Below are 16651 nucleotides of genomic sequence, written 5' to 3' on the forward strand. Positions count from 1 at the left end.
AAAATGATTTATGTTCCTTTTAACGTTAATTCTTCAAATTACACAACATGTATCGTCATGTAGCGTACATCTTTCGCTGAGCATGAATTTATTATCATTTTTATCAAGTAGATATTAAATATCGAGGGTCGGATGTAATAGACTAATAAATATCTATTTTGCAATTAAAGTCCTCAACGTTATCAAAGCCGTATCAATATATAGATATATAAACACTTCATTTGTGAACGCTCGACCTTCACCATTTATTCAGTGAGCCATCATGATTTTTATTAAAACTGCGGAACTGGGAGGGACTTGTAAATTAATCTTGTACTTACCCCCCCCCCCCCTTCCCCTGCACTATATACTAAAAAGGTCATATCTTCACACGTGACTACCCCACATCCCCCCTCCCATCGTTCATCCTCAGAAACCCCTAAACAATTTCCATCTCAAAACATGTTACAAAACATGCTTTATATGTTAAATATTCTGTAGAACAACATTGATAAACTTAGATAAATATGTAACTTAGGGTTGGTTGATTGTGCAGATAACTGTAATAGCTGTCAAAGTATCTGCATTACAACCCTATAGGATCGTGGGTTGAAGCCCCACTCGGGGTATGCTACTACACATGACACAATCAAGAACTGGAGAGTTCCATGAAGAGGACTAATAAAAGTTGAACTAACTTGCAAGTTGTCTTTACAACTGTTTAAATCAAAATATTGTGACTAAAAATAAAACATGCATATGGTATTCATATACATTTCTATATTCCTTGTCGTATTAAATGTCCAACAGCCATTGACCTACTGAATACGTTATCATCATATCAAAGGGTTGAAACGGAATATTGTTTCACTTCCTTTTACTTAAAGCACAAGGGCTTACCGTATAAACAAACTTCATAATTATACAAAACATCAAACCTAATTTTACAAAAACCGCTGAAAATATGTAAAGAAATCGTCAGCATTACATAGCAAAAACTAATTTCTATGCAAGTCACAAATCAGTTAAGTAATCCTTTATTTGGACAGATCGACAAAAACCTTCAAGATACCTTATACTCAAGTTTTTAGATTGGACTATTACGCCGTTAATAAGAAAGTAGATTTTTCTCTGGTAAGCCCGAAGCAGTATCTTGTAAAATGTGGTGATATAAAAGAAGATTAGTCCGGTCTCTAGATGGAACAACTTGTCAACCATACACATACGCATCTGGTGATAAATTGTAGAGAATTAACATGGGCCTAGATAAATTCATACATCACTGGATGAGGGTAACACGGAAGATTAGCCCACCGTTTAGATAACGATTTAGAAATAGGTGGCTAAAGAACTTGATATCCCTATGCAATGAACTCTATATTTACGTTGAAACAGCAAATTATTAGAGAAAAGATTCACTCAGAAGTGTCCTAAAAGGGGTAATAGAAGTAAAAAAAGACATTTAGTATAATCTATTTAATTTTTAGATATATTTTCTCTAAAAAATCATTTTTTGTACCTTTTTTTAACTTGTTAAAGCTGGAGATTCAAGAAAGACCTCCAGCAGACTGCGCTGCAATGTCAGTTAACTGGAGCATATCAATTTCAATGAGGCTTAAACATCTAACTAGCGTAGCAATATTGCAATGTATTAACAACTATAATTATATAACAATTATTATAAAATTGTCGATTTCTAAAATGCGATATATATCATTACTCGGTCACCTTAAGATACATATTAATTGCACTTTTTGGGGGATTAAAGGTACCAAAATACCCCGAATAAGAACTGGTAGTTTCGTACTTGAACACCTGTAGTTTATTTGCACGGTTGAAGTTTGTTGAATAGAGAGCGGTAAGCCGCACAAATATCCGCCCTCCATGGTCAGCACAGTTGGCCTCTAGTGGAGATCAAAGGTGTTTTTAGATATGTGGTATTACAAACTTAACATACGAAAAACTTGTATGAACAGTTTCTATATATCATATCATTTGGGGCGGCATACTTTCATCTCCACGCGTAACCTAATCGTTTAATTTCTCCATAAATTACTTATCAATTTATCTATTCCGTCTCTGTCAGTTGAATTATCTTATAGGCTTTCTCTATTGAATAACATGTCATCCAAATAAAGTGTCGGATGAAGAAAGTATGTCTAAAATGCCTTATCAAAAGTATATTACCAATTTGATTGATGTGGTTATGAAAGGGTTTAAAAAGTTTGGCACGCAAACAATCACCTGCCTAATCTTTCATTCTGTTAAACACAAACAATAAATGTCTGCATGTTTTAATATTATAAGTACATATGACTGTCTTATTTAAAATTCCTTTGATTTGTTAAATTTAAGGTACTTGAAGAAGTGTGACATTTACAAGATGTTTGACTTACTTCTAAGGTATATTTTCGTGAGCCATCTTTTTCCAGGACATGCGGCTGAAATGTTTGTCTGAAGTACTATGTTAGAATAATGTTTTATGGTTATAACACCTTAGATAGATTTCAAAATCAAATCGACACGGAAAGAACCATAAGGTGACCAAAGGCTTCATCGATTATATCTGACAAGTTTTATGTAACCAAATATATATAACTTGTATCAACAATATATCTAAAACAAAACCTGTGTAATTTCTTTAAACTTGTTGGACATATCTTAGAGAAGAGTGTAACCGTTTTGTACAATTTAATAAAACACACTAAAATAGAATGTCAATTTCGTGAATACAGTCATGGCATTTCCCCGTACATATATCATATATGCTACAAATCATCTCTGATGTGACGAATGAAGTTCCGATGTTACATTTATACGTTACTGAATTATTTATTATATAGTTCTGATTTACCTTAGTTATTACCCCTGTCAATGAAACATTTAGTCATGGACTTCGTCTCTCATAAATTCGGAACTTTAAATGGTTATGTAAGATACTGCTTGATCAAAAAGCTAAATTGATGTAACCAATGGACCTAACAGAGTCCGGCCACGCTGCACGGGCAAACAGAGTTTTCTGTTACACTAGTGACAGTTGAATCTCACTATCACTGCTAACTTTCCTTTGACTCAAAAGCAATAAATTCATTGAGAGATGCTCCAAAAAAAATCTTTATATTCTTCCATAATAGCACTCTGGTATCTTAAAAGTTTAGAAAAGAAAGGAAATCAACTGAAAACTACATTTCGTCAAAAAAGCAAGATAATATACATTGTATTATCAATTATTCTTGTATTTTTAATGTATCTTAACAGCCTTGCTTCCCAATGATTTAACAACATCATGGTCACGAAGAACTTTCAAATTCTTTTAACATTAATCTTCATTGTAAAGATTCAGCAAGTTGTTTTTTTTAGTGTAAATTTAAATTTGTTGCAAACAATGTTGTATCTGCTTCTTTATTTGTAGCTGCAATAGTGCTGCACCGCCTCCGTGGTCGAGGGGTTAGAGTCGATGACTTCTAATCCAGTTACTTCTCTGGCGTGGGTTCGCTTTGATAGTTTAGCGCAGAGGAAGTTAGTCTAGTACGGGTGTAACTCTCCAAGAACGACTGTTAGGAAACTACCCGCCTATATGACAGAAATACTGTTGGGAAAAGGCGTAAAAATGAAACAAACAAAAGCAATAGTGCTGTAACTCAATATTTAATATATTTATGGTTACTTAAAGATATTTATTATTATTTATCGTTCTTGAAGATTCAATACTAATATCAAACTTCTTGCAGGGATTGTATGTATAAATGACAACTTCCCATTAATCACAGCTGCACTTGGCGTAATAATGATGTGCAAAAATGTACTACCAATATCAATTAAAGCATGCAAAGCACAGGTGCTTTGAGCGACTAGCCTTTAACGGCTCATTTGAGATTTTAAACCGTTTAATACATCTTCAATTGAGTGATAAATCTATCTGAAAAGTATCAAAACTGATCAGTTGATACATGAGATAAGCAGAGTTGATATACACCGCTTTAAGGCCCGGATATCAGAGATGGAGCCGTTTGATAAACTTATTAAGGTGCCTGATAAAACTTATTTCGTGTCGCATAATAACCTTATCAGCTTTAACACACAAATACTTCTATAGAGTCATAAATATTCAGCTCGATTCGACATGATCAAAGAATCTTAATTTTTATTACTTTATGTTCTCAAACAGTCATATTTTAAGTAAATATAGTTTTATAAGTCTTGTAAATGAAATTGTCACATTTAAACCGAAAGATATCTGTACAATTTAAACATAACATTGATAAAATCAATGTCTTAATGTCAGGTCGACCCAGGGAAAATCAAATACAAATGAATCTTTAACATACCATGTCATCGTTAACCATCATTTCTTCCATTTCATATTGAAGGGTTTATTTATTTTATACAACATGTTGGCAATAATACGGACATATTGTAATATTAAGAGTATTTTATCTTTGATAAGGTAAATATCTTAAAAGTCTTCAAATATCTCTCAATCTGGACAAGCTGTTCATCATTTTGAGAGAAAAATTCAAAATATGGGCCGCGCCATGACAAAACTGGGAGGTTGAAAGAAAAGAAAAAATACATATAAGGGTTATTCGTATAAAGAAGTGTTGTTTTTTTTATATAGAATTGCTTTTTGCATGAGTATATATCTATGGCATTTTGAAAGGAATTAGTGTGGTTATTGAAATATTAAGTGAGGACCCACCATTCGCACAGAGTTTTTGTTTTGTTTTTGTTCACGTGCAATAAGAGGCATGTCAGACGACACGATTAAGTAGCATCTGTTTATAGCTTTACAATTACCATTAAAAGCATGTCCATATTTAAAGTATTTAAAACCAGACACTAAGGGTATGTATATATTTAATAAAAAATTCACCCTAGGTTCACAAAATATGTATAAATGACAGTTTATAATATACAGTTATTTACTATGTTCTCACGTTAACGTCCAGACTAGTTTACGGTCACCATTAATTAAGTATGACTATAAAAAATCACGTGCTCTTGATTTGTATAAAAGTGACACATTTATGGTCAAATTAACAAAATTTAAACTTCGCCTAATTGCTACGTTTTTTGGCTTATTAACTTTAACATTTTTCAAATTGACCTTATCCTCGAAATAGCCCATGCCGTCATGGTGTGTGGCCAGTAGGGTAGAGTTTCTTAAAGGGTCGCTTTTATTTATAAGTGTTATTAGACACATTTTAGCATAATACAAATAAAGATATCAGGTACTAAAATCTATCAAACATGTCTATGGAATGTAAGGTCACGCTGATTCTAGTTAAGATAAATTCAACCGCCAGAGGGCATCTTATGCCGTTTTATTAAAATTCCCCTTTAGTATTACATTCAAGTTAAACAGATTGACATCCCGAAATCATGTGTAGATCGAAGCACGGGTTGTCAAAGTACATGTCAAGTGGTCTTTCATTGACGGAAGATCTAAATTAAGACGGATTTGCTGCCGATAAGCCGCACGATTTAAAACGTCAACAATAATTATTATGCCAGGTTGCTTCTTTAATTTTCAAGTACTAATATTTATAGGAATTAAATTGAATATTTACGTCTTAAGTCTTACCAAAATAAATCATGATCTTCGTATCAATACATCAGGTAATGTAGGGTATTATATCACCATAGTAAGTCTAGTATCTTATCTTAATATTATTTCAAGGGATTACATATGTCAGCCTGGATTTTATAGTCACTGTATTTTCCAGCCGTATGCAAAATTAATGTAGGAGCCGCATATGATTCATCCAAAACTACGTACGTTTGTTTTTTACTTTCGTTATTATAATGTCATAATATTGTTAAAAAGACTGTAAAACCTTTCGCATTTTTTTTGTCTTTTCTAAAAACGGTGAATCTTGGTTTGTTTAGAAAATAAAGCAAAGTTTTGCTGATTTATCGTTATGTTATTTTTGTCTCAAGTAAATCAAAACTTGTTAAAATTCCGTGTCACGTGATAAGATATTGTGCAAGATAACACGGATAATTAATTCTTATCAAAATACCAAAATAAACACATTATGGTTGAAAAATCTATAACTTATTCAACGATTGGTGTTTTTTTCTAAAGCTGTCCCTGAACTAAATTGTTTTGAAACGTTTGACTTTCAAGGAACACGCCTGTAGAAAGCAAATACCTGACACACACACATTTATATACGGAATGGATAATAATATAAATATTAGTATTAATAAAGTAAATATGCATAATATGCATAGTATGCATTCGGATGACGTAAGTTACGTTTTATTAAGTTTCTGGTGCTCAAAAGCGGCTTAAATTAATCCAATAACTTATTCGAACAATCTAACAAAATATCTAAAATAAGAAACAAACACATAAAACTTAATGCAATAATTTTCAATCGATCTTATCGGCTAGAGCAAAATAAATATTTAGGCCAATTTAAGAGGGGCTGATCTTTACTACATAACAACCTGGCAACATTAGCCCTTCCCGAAGCCGAGTGGTCACCAACCATCTTACCCCTACCATAATTAGAGGTAACTTACGACTGCAAGCGGTCATTAAACGCTATCAATGTAAATGGTTTACAAAATGATCGTATAAAGATTATGTGCTATCTAAGAGATAATCAAGACTAGCTTTAAAAGGAGATAAAAATTCCTTGATGTAATCTTTATTACAGTCTTCAGCGACATGGTCAGGACTTAAATAGCCGTGTTTCGCAAAGTCAGCAAAAAGTGAAAATGAAAGAAAATGTTTTATCATTAAAATGTTGTATATATGCGAAGGCATGCATTTATCAGTTTAGGTACACAAAGTTGACGGTTTCCTTTTTTTTCTATAAAAAAAACTGAGGTAAGTAAGAATATGTTTGGGCGATGTGAAATACGAGAGTTTAAATAATCAACTCTGACTCAACGTGGGGAAATTCATATTTCCTGATAAATGTAACTTATTTTTCCTCTCTTTCGCCACATTGCATACGGTAACGTTAGAAGTATTCATTCGTATACCAAATACTTATATACAATAATATTAATAACAAAAACGAGCTTTCTCCATGTTCAACTTGACAAGCGGACACGAGTAAGAATGTTCGCACGGACTGCCTAATATATTTTACATCACAGGAAAGGGACCCTCAAACAACAGGTTTAGCAAAAATACTGCTAGCGTACACCATAGATCATACATCAATAATTATTTTATAGCTCTGCTGACACATGAAAACTAGTGGTTTTTTGATCCCAGTCTTGTAAAATACCGGATAACATACTTCGTAGATAAGATGGCTACATGTTACGATTAATAAATGTCAAAATTAGCAAAAGTCCTGCTTGCATTTGGTGTAATACGGAAGTTAAGTAATCGAACGTGATCTTCGTATTGTAACTAGGTTGTTATGTCAATATTGAAACAGCACGAGTAAGTTGTGACAGTAAGTGAAGGGGTAGATGTCAAACAGTCGCTGGATTATCATTGGGTTATCTCAGTTGCCGAAATTAGAAATGTGAAGGGCTGTTAAGTGAGTATTTAGGAGTCTGGGAAAAACGCGGATGTTTTGAAGACGTGTGTAAATACATAACAGCTGTTTTGACAGATGATAAGTTTGACTCTGAATGTAATTTTCAATTATTAACGTATGGTTTAGGAGACTGCTGACAGGGTGGATATGTGCACCAATTTGCACGTGCGAAATGTTCGGATCCCGGTGGTAAATTTTAATTCAAACCTGCTTATTTCATAGCGGTGGCAGAAGATTAAACATAAGTTACATCCAGCTGTGAAAAATTCGTCTTGTAGCCGCTCATTTTGATTTAAATCAATTCAATTATATTTTGAAACATTTTTCTATTTCAATGTATTTGCTTTTTAAAGATTGTCAAATAGTTCATGATTATATAGAGTTCTATTGTAACGTTGACAAAATGCGCTCTTAAGACATATTTGAATGTCCTCGAAATGAAATTATGTTTATTTAGTCTCTAAAAGACTTAAGAAAGGAGATTAACGTCGGGGTAAAAATTGTTTAACAGTTTAAGTCATTTCACCGCATGAACAACGGCATGATTATGCTAATTGTCGAGATGGTTAGAGAAAGTTTGAATACATATTCACTGATTCAATGATTAACCATTTAACTGTATTGTCAGTAATTATTTTGTCTCCTCATGTCCCGAAGTGAAGCGCGTGATTCTTTAAATGACAACGTCGATTATTGAACAGAATTGAATAAATCAAATGATACAAAATTACTTTTATAAACATTGAATTTCGTTTGATAGGTAAACAGATGTTAATGGTTTAAGATTTAAATTGTCACTGATGAATGAAATAACCGTACAATGAATTAATTCAAATTATCATACACCAGATTGCAACATTATAATTAGAGTATTTTAGACATCAATTAATTCAAAAGAAAAAATCAAATTTAACAAAATGAAAAGAGATAATGTAAACGTCTAGAGTAAATAATCATGATGAAAAAAAATGAAGGGGCACAAAACATCAGAATATTTAATGTATCTACATGAAGAATGTATGAATACATAGATATGTGGTAAAATTGACACTTGTCAACGACTAAGGTCGCAAGGTTTGAAAGAATTTTGATGTATTGCTTGTATGATAGGAAACGATATGTCATGTGTTTTTTTATTTAATTATTTAAGTCATACAATGCGATCTTGTTTGAACATCAAGTGGGCCGTTGAGCAGGTATTAGAAGCTCAACTCAAACATAAAGTAGTCTTCTTTCAAAGTTAGTCATCACTTTGGACTATTACTTTGTCTTTGAATTCACGATAAACCTTTTCAGTGTTGTTATATTTTTCTGGTCCTTCGGGATCGTTGAGTCCAGCACTTTTAAGTTGCGCTCAAGCCGGTGCTAGGAGGGGGAGTGGGCGTGAGGGATACTGCACTTTTTCATTATCTGTCATGTACAGACTGCATCAAACGAGTCTGCAATATTATGTAATTTTGCTGTTTTTTAATTCTTCCGAGGGATCACTTCTTTTTTCCAGATATTTTAACGGTTTCAAGTGCTAGTCTCATGGAGGACACAAAATGAAATTCTGCTTCAAACTCGCTCGCAGTAGTACATCTTAAATAATGACTATACCTTGTTGATTTTGATACCGGACACATTTGATGATATATGTATCACGATTAGAGGCAAACAAGCCCATAGAAATAGATATAATGTTAGGGACAAAAGTAGTTCCTTAACGAAATATGACCTACATAACGGACCTACTTTTTATCAAATATTTGGGTCAAGATCCCTGAGTTACGCTTTAGATGACAATACTGCATTAAAAACAGCAAATATTTTTTATTTGCAGACATCTAATATTTGTATGTGTAACAACGGGACACCTTAATGCAAACTTCACAAGACAAGATTCACGCAGGGTAGGTCAGGGTTTAACAACTATAGACTCTGAAATGAAAGTTAACTTACTATTCACGTAGGATAATGTTTCATTCTTAAATGTTCTCAATTGGGTTATTTGACAATTTTGTGTTTTATTTTAGCCTGAAAGGACTTGTGTGTCTATATCATGACAAAAGTGCAGACAAAAAGTCTCGGCCCATCAAGCGACGGTATACAGACAGCTTTGAGAAACTTACTTAAGGAAGGCGTGTGTAATTAACTTTTATTCAAATACTTTAAAACGAAGTTATACTTCAACCACAACCGGTGATAATGTATAATTCTCCGGTATATTTTGTTCAGCTTTCATTACTAACATGGGTCATGATAAATTATGAAATTAATTGGCATAATATAGTCATTACAAAGCAAATTTTATATTTGTGAATATGAAATAGCATTAAAAGTTTTAAAATATTTATATAATTTAGCAAGTAAATTGTGTTTCAAAAATGATAAGAATTAATTTCCATATTAGTTATGATGCATATTATTGAACATCGTGACATGCAAAATTTAAAATCAATTTAATTTGACTAACGTCATAAAAACATCCAATTTGCATAAACCAACTTGCTTTGTATTTAATCGAAATTGAAAACATGAAAGTTTAAGCGGCCTGTATCAACATCTCTATATTTTTTTTTTTATTTTTTTTTTTCTCTTTTTTTTATTATTATTATTTTTCTTTTTCAAAGTAGTTTATACGTATTAACGAGATTCTCCCCTAACCCCAGCCCCAGCCCCCTCCCTCGTCTAAACTTTCACCATGGAATTCCTTAAGTAATGGATGGACTATGGATGGATGGAATATGGATGGATGGAATATGTATGGATGGAATAAGGATGGATGGAATATGGATGGATGGAATATGTATGGATGGAATATGGATGGATGGAATATGGATGGATGGAATATGGATGGATGGAATATGGATGGATGGATGGAATATGTATGGATGGAATATGTATGGATGGAATATGGATGGATGGAATATGTATGGATGGAATATGTATGGATGAAATATGTATGGATGGAATATGCATGGATGGAATATGGATGGATGGAATATGGATGGATGGAATATGTATGGATGGAATATGTATGGATGGAATATGTATGGATGGAATATGGATGGATGAAATATGTATGGATGGAATATGTATGGATGGAATATGGATGGATGGAATATGTATGGATGGAATATGTATGGATGGAATATGGATGGATGGTATATGGAAGGAATCAAAAAGTTTGATAGTTAGTGTAGTATATGCATGGATTAAGTGAAATACATAACAGAAATTAAGAAAGGGTCACTTTAAACCCTTATCCTGTTGCATATCTGTGGTCGACTTGCGCAGCTGTCTGTTATTAATTCAAGTATTTTTATATTCAAATCGTAGAATTTAACAAGTAGCAATAAAGTATATGTCTAGTTAGTCTGATTCTAGACTGAACATATTGGACTGTTATCGATTTAAATGGCAACGGCTTAACTTGTTACATAATTATATTAAAAGAATATCGTGTTTGATGTGGAGCCAAGTCCCTTTAATGTTTTATGTTCTATTTAGATAAAAAGAAGAAAATCCCAAGTTTGACGTTTACATTTGTTGAAGATTAAAATATCTATTTACATAGTCATATTCTCCAGCCAGGTTGACCCCTGGTTAAAATGACCAGCATATCTCTTCAAACCCTAAAATCCACTTGGCCTTTAAACTCGGCGAGATCTGACAGTTTTAATATATGGAGAGAAGGTCCGAACCGTGACTTTATTGAATGATTTTAAAACCGCAAGTATGTGAAATCACTAAGATATCGTAGGAAACATTTGGTGACAGCGCTATTCTTTTCCGCTTCACCTCGTGTTTATAAAAGTTAATCGCGTTGTGGAACTAAATGTTTGCTTGTATGGCAAGAAAATATTTATTCTAATGAATATTTACTGTTAAAATAACCCAGATATCTTAGAGCCTTCACCAGTTGTTAAGAGCAGTTAAATTGATTTTAATTATTCAACCTCTTTCATCAAACTTTATAACATGTAAATATTAAAAATATTGCGCAAAGTGACGCTGTCGAACACGTCATCGTGGTCACCGAAATCACAAATTAGGTCATGACTTTGCCTTTCATGTGGTTTTATCAAAAGGAAGTATTAATTGATTAAATGACTAAGTAGATAAAAGATGACTGTAACAGGTGATAATCATTAAACATATGTTCTTATAAGCGGCTGGGGATTAACAACATTTGTATATCTTTCATATTAATATCGTGTCTTTGGGTTCATTTTTCAAATTTTTACTCACAGGTGTACCAGTCTGAAAACAAATCTGCTACTTCAACGACATGCATACTTTCACGATAAATATATAATTTCCCTTAATATTTCTCAATTACATACATAGTAGTAAAAAAAAGTACAACGAATATAGATTACAGAGGAAAATAAATCTTATATAAAAATCATATGCTGTATATTCCTTATCGCAAAGTGGAAAGTACAAAATTTAAGATGCGTACATGTGTCCGTCTATTGACCTTAAAAGTGGCTTGAGACAAGAATGAGTACTGGAATTAAGTGTAAGACACTTCTAGTGCTTCTTCACTTGAATATAGGAGGAAATCACTTCTCATCAACTGACCATTTAATCTGCAAATTTAATCTCACAACCAGACGACAAGACTTGTACTAAAGAAACCGATGTTTCTTTTTTATTTATAAAATGAATATTGAATTAAAAATATTCAAAAAGTTTAGTGTCAGTCCTTCTTAACGGATGTATACAAGGACTTCTGAATGACAGCTTATCTTTAACCAATGGCCCTTTAAACTGAGGTGTCAAATAGCGTCGTAAGTTGCCTATATAAAGTTGAAAGAGGTTTCAAGGTTTAAAGTATTTAAAATGCAAATATGTAACCCCATTCCTAACCGATGACTAGAATATCGTCCAATAATGATTAATGCATACACAGTTTTTTCTTTTACTTTTAATATGTACAGATACTTTGTATTAATCATTAGCGGTCTATCTTTGAACTAACAATTCAAGTGTCTGAAAATAATTTGAGTAATAGCGATCGGAATTTAAATCTTAAGATATTTGAATAAATTAAAGTCTGAGTTACTACGACAAGAATGTAAGAAAGAATTTCGACAGGAAACTGAAAACAATATTTGTAAGACAAATTGCAATTATTAGAGCGTTTTCAAGAATGACTACCTCATAAGTTAAAATGAACCCCAGTTTCCTGTGATGTACTGAAGAAATTTTTGAAACCAATTGCTCGACGCACAAAGTCTGCGTTGTTTCAACGGACGAACGTAACGTTGTTAATTACGCCGACTACTGACAACGTTGTATCAATTGCAACGGAAGTAATTGTTTCATACACAAAAATGTACTTATTACGTTTGCTGTTAGACATCTATTCGAGGTTTGAACATCCCTGCACTGCCATAATCGAAACGTCTTGACTATTATTCTTAATGTTCTTATCCTAAGTTAGACGGAAAGAGCCGAGAAAATACGTTTGGCACTGCCAATGATCTATGTGTCATATTTGCAGGAAATTTGCAACAGAAAGAATACTATGGATTAACATGACTGACAAACGGGTGATTATTTCATTACTAACAAAGTTATTGATATCGTAGATTAAGAACAAAAACACTATCATAATCATTGAATTAGTCTTCTATAATTAACACAGTGTCTCAAACCACAGCCTATAAGGTAATATGACTTATAATTAATAATGATTTATGATTAACCTCCTTAAAAACGTGGGAACATGAACAATAATCTTCCGGGCTACCTAGAGCTCATAATCTATGTAAAATATCATAAATCCTGCGTTGCTATTTGACACTTCCTTGACCTTAATAATAGGAGAAAAGACAAAGTTTTGTAATGACTAACTACGGGATAATGCTGTTAGTATAATTATAAACTATAATACCGTACATTAGTCATTTTATTCACCAGCAACATGGGTGACATTTCAACAATTGAATACACTGAGACATTTAAACATACAAAGTTAATTAAGCTGATCTAAATAAAGAAAAATAAAACGCTGGTGATAAATCATCGAAATTTGCACAATTTCAAGAATGTTTATTTTACAAAGAGATCAGTGTGTTCAGTTTTCTTGTTGTTTAAAAACTGGTATATACTCCGTTCATTGCTATATTTTTTCGTCTTTTAAACAATGAATATTATGTATAAATGATAACGGAAAGACAAATATGTCTACATTGATATATGCATGTATATAGTAAGAAGTAAGAGGTTTAGGAGCTTTAAAAGTGGATAAAAAACAACACCTCCACCTCCCCCCCCCCCCCCCCCCCCCCCTCTCTCTCTCTCAAAGGAAAAAAAGAAAAGAAAAAAATAGAAGAAAGCACACACACAATTTAAATTATAAACTTTATGCTATGAATTCAGAACTGTCTGTTTTCAATATATCATTGAACTTGTTAATAAGTCAGGACAAGAAAATCCCACATGGTAAATGATACGACATTGCCTTACCATCAGATATAAACCGACCACTTTTTTACCTTACATCTAACGTAGATATAAACTGTTTCCCCATAACGAGACTAATGCAATATTAATGACGATGATGATGATGATGATGATGATGATGATGATGATGATGATGATGATGATGATGATGATGATGATGATGATGAAGTTAATGATATTTGTGGTGGTGGTGATAATGGTGAACTCAAATGTGAATTTTGCCATTATTCTGTTTTAACATCAAGTAAATCAAGGAATCAAGGCAATTGCTGTGAAAATAACAGAACCGTTTAATTTATTTTTAAACCGTTTGATTTATTTTTCAAAATATTTCAAACAAGAAAAAGTAAAATTATGTCTATTTTAGTAAAAAAAAAAAAAATTTGCGCCCAACGGGGGACTCGAACCCACGACCCTCAGATATCTGAAGTTCAATCAGCCTTAAAAGTCTGATGCTCTACCGACTGAGCTAGCCGGGCACTTGTAAACAGTGCAAATATTAAACGTTGATATATCAGTCAATACGATATTGTAGCGATTTCGTTAACAGATAATGGGTTTATGGATATAGTCTGTTATTATTTCATTCCTACAATCGAATAGTTCAATTTTGATTAATCTGTGCCTTAATTATCCCTTTATGTATATGTTTTGTAAATAAAGATAACTCTCGCCATCAAATTTACGGCGCGCAGCGTTTGCACACTTACAGTTACCTCCCTTCATGTCGTACCAAATTCAAAGCTGCTATTATTTACACACAATTATACATAAAATAGACTGTTAAACATAATAGATTTTGGCTGATTAAAAAGGTTTACATAGAAAAACAACAAATGAGCGATAGAAGATATAGATCTATTTACTGTAGATCTACTGTACACATAAGATACAGGGGCGTAGAGCTAACCATGAGGCCCGAATGATGTTACGGGGGCTGCCAAACTGAAGATTTGATGCTCGCAACCCAATAAACCATTTACTTAATATAATTTTCTTGTGAAATACTGTAGCAGGTTTATGATTCTAATTAAATTAATTGAAATAGATCTATATCCAAATGGTAGAGCTAAAATGAGCCAATAATTGAAAATTTGAAAACTAAATTATAAAGCTACAATAAAGTTATAATTGTTCCTTCATAGTTTCTAGATTTATCCAAAAAAATACATAAAAAAATAAAAAGATAGATCTAGATCTATAAAAAAAATTCAATCCCGAGACTGCCGAGTTACCTTCAATATGTTTAAGCGGTGGTTTTAGACCTGTTCCTTTTTATATACTGGTAAGTGACAAAATTGCCCAAAATGACTATTGTAAAACGGTAGCAAGTTTCCTTTGAATACAAAGCAAGAAAAAGACATATTTAAAACTTCAAATTCAATATAATTATATAGATTAAGTAAGAATCTATATTTACCACTCTATTTTATTATTTTAGATTAATTAAGGACTAAAAGTAGGTGCCAATGAGAGCTGGAACGTGCAGTTCCCTGTGATAATAATGTATGCAGTAAGGTTGGTATATTGTGGTAACTGTAGATATTATGACATTAACAATCACACCCTTTGCAATTTGTGATTTTTGTTGTTGTTTTATGTGGGATATGTATAATTATAGATCTAACTATAGAAATGACCAACACTTATAATCTCAAAGGTATATATACTCTCAACCCGTAAATCGAAAAAAAATGCTTTTATTGCCTTATGCTTATATTCTTTCACAAAGATTTCTTCGTAAATTATGATTGGTCAACACCACATATATCTGAATGTAAAAGCAACACTTACAGTTAACAGTTAACACCTATCAGTCTCAATCAAAACCTTTGATCAATTTGTTCAGAGCTATGTGTCTCCTCGTTCAAATATGAACATTGTTTTTGCAAGGTTTATATCCCTGTATCATGCGTTTATTTTCACTTACCCTGATATCTAAATTAATCAAATAACATTTTAATACCTAAAAGTTTATGATACTGTATTAAAGAGAAACGCGCAATTCCGCCGTGTCATTATTACGTAAAACACAATTATTGCTGACTCCCCAAGATTTTAACGGATCGATTTCAGTAATTGCCCAAAGTGAAAGCGCATGGCCTTGTATAATACGGGTAAAAGCTCCGATATGATATAATTAGACAGCTTTTCATAGTGTTCGAAGATTACTATCAAGCCCATAGTTATTCCCTTTAAATTGCCTTAACAGTAGATTATCAGGTAGGAACGTTTGAATATCTGTTTTACTAGTTTAACAATGTTATCTTCGTCGCGGTGGTTTAGCCCTATGCGGCAATGATTTCTTAAGAGATAATACGCAAACACCGAGTCGGAACCACTATATATCGAACGTCTAAAAGAACCAAACCAGGCTCTTCATTGAGACTGTACATGTGCAGACATATTTCTAATCAGTACATACATTGCGGAAGTCTTTTAACCACAGTTTTGTTAAGAAAAACGAGGGGAAAAACGAAATAAGTGTAATAATCTGCATAACAACGGAAATAAGTGAAAGAGAACTAAAAAAGATAACATCTAACATAACAGCTTGAATTTCGGTTATTTAGTTATTTTGTTATTTGCTACGGAAAGGCCAATGCGACAGAATGCTTATCATTACAGGGGAGGTGTGGGGCCTCCACGTTTTCATTCACGTGAAAGTTAAAACAACTATTTAATCAACATTTAAATCTGCT

General features: G+C 32.7%; 1 protein-coding gene and 1 non-coding gene across 6 annotated transcripts in view; both read right to left on the reverse strand.

The window, feature by feature from the left end:
• Positions 1-16651, reverse strand: part of LOC132716543 (SNF-related serine/threonine-protein kinase-like) — a 115640-nt gene that overhangs the window by 28982 nt on the left and 70007 nt on the right. The window lies entirely within an intron of this gene.
• On the reverse strand, positions 14336-14428 carry Trnak-uuu (transfer RNA lysine (anticodon UUU)). The gene is made up of 2 exons: positions 14392-14428; positions 14336-14371 (listed from the first exon to the last, which is right to left on the reverse strand). It is a non-coding gene; the product is annotated as a tRNA-Lys (tRNA).

The sequence above is a fragment of the Ruditapes philippinarum genome, unplaced genomic scaffold, assembly GCF_026571515.1.
Source record: "Ruditapes philippinarum isolate M1 unplaced genomic scaffold, ASM2657151v2 ctg1900_1_1_1_1, whole genome shotgun sequence".
NCBI lineage: Eukaryota > Metazoa > Mollusca > Bivalvia > Venerida > Veneridae > Ruditapes > Ruditapes philippinarum.